This window comes from Fulmarus glacialis, unplaced genomic scaffold, assembly GCF_000690835.1.
Source record: "Fulmarus glacialis isolate BGI_N327 unplaced genomic scaffold, ASM69083v1 scaffold6532, whole genome shotgun sequence".
Taxonomy (NCBI): Eukaryota; Metazoa; Chordata; class Aves; order Procellariiformes; family Procellariidae; genus Fulmarus; species Fulmarus glacialis.
In genome coordinates this window covers 66,394-67,178 of record NW_009195906.1, presented here as the reverse complement: position 1 = coordinate 67,178, position 785 = coordinate 66,394, and positions in this window count along the sequence as shown.

Sequence of the window (785 nt, the reverse complement as noted above, 5' to 3'; positions counted from 1 at the left end):
CACTAAGCCCTGTGAGAAGGTATGTGTATAGGAACTGGACCATGAGAGAATCAGCTTTAATTCCTGATGCAATGTTAACACATGGTATTAATAAGAGGCTGTTTCTCTTCTCTATCGTGCTATCAGTTTTAAATAGTTGAGTCCTAATCTCCCAATCAATCATCTTCAAAATCAGTATGCTTTAATCATCAATCCATTTTTACGGGGAAGCGGGAAGTACTATTTAACAAGGAGGCAGCAATTTTTAAACCTCTGTTTCTCTTTGGCTGCCTGAATTAAAGAAAAATTACAGTTCCTGCAGACGGCATCACAACAGAGTTATATTGTAGAGTTCTGCTCTTTCTGGGGAAAGGCCCCATGTCTAGGAAGTCAGCTAAATGCAAGATTGAAGATCTACTGAAGGACCAACTCTGGACAAATGTAACCTTGATTCCTTGATTGAGCGTACCCAGCTTTGGGCTTTACCCCTGAAGCATCAATGAATGCTGACCAGTGACCATAGGAACACAGGACCTCAAACACCGGTTTCTAAAACGAAACTACATTAGTAATGCTAATTATGAAATATGGCCTATTTTCATGTTTTTCAAATTAATATAGCACAGAAATACTCCAAAGATATTTGAATTTCTGAGCAAATATAAAGCTGTTGAACTTTAAGGAGGAGAGTTTCAAAGGCACAAATGGCACTTAACTTCCAATTATGCCTTGGAAAGTGTCCCGCTAATGGCTAATATAGCTGATTTATTTTCATAAACTTTAATTACTTTGCACTTTTTTTTACT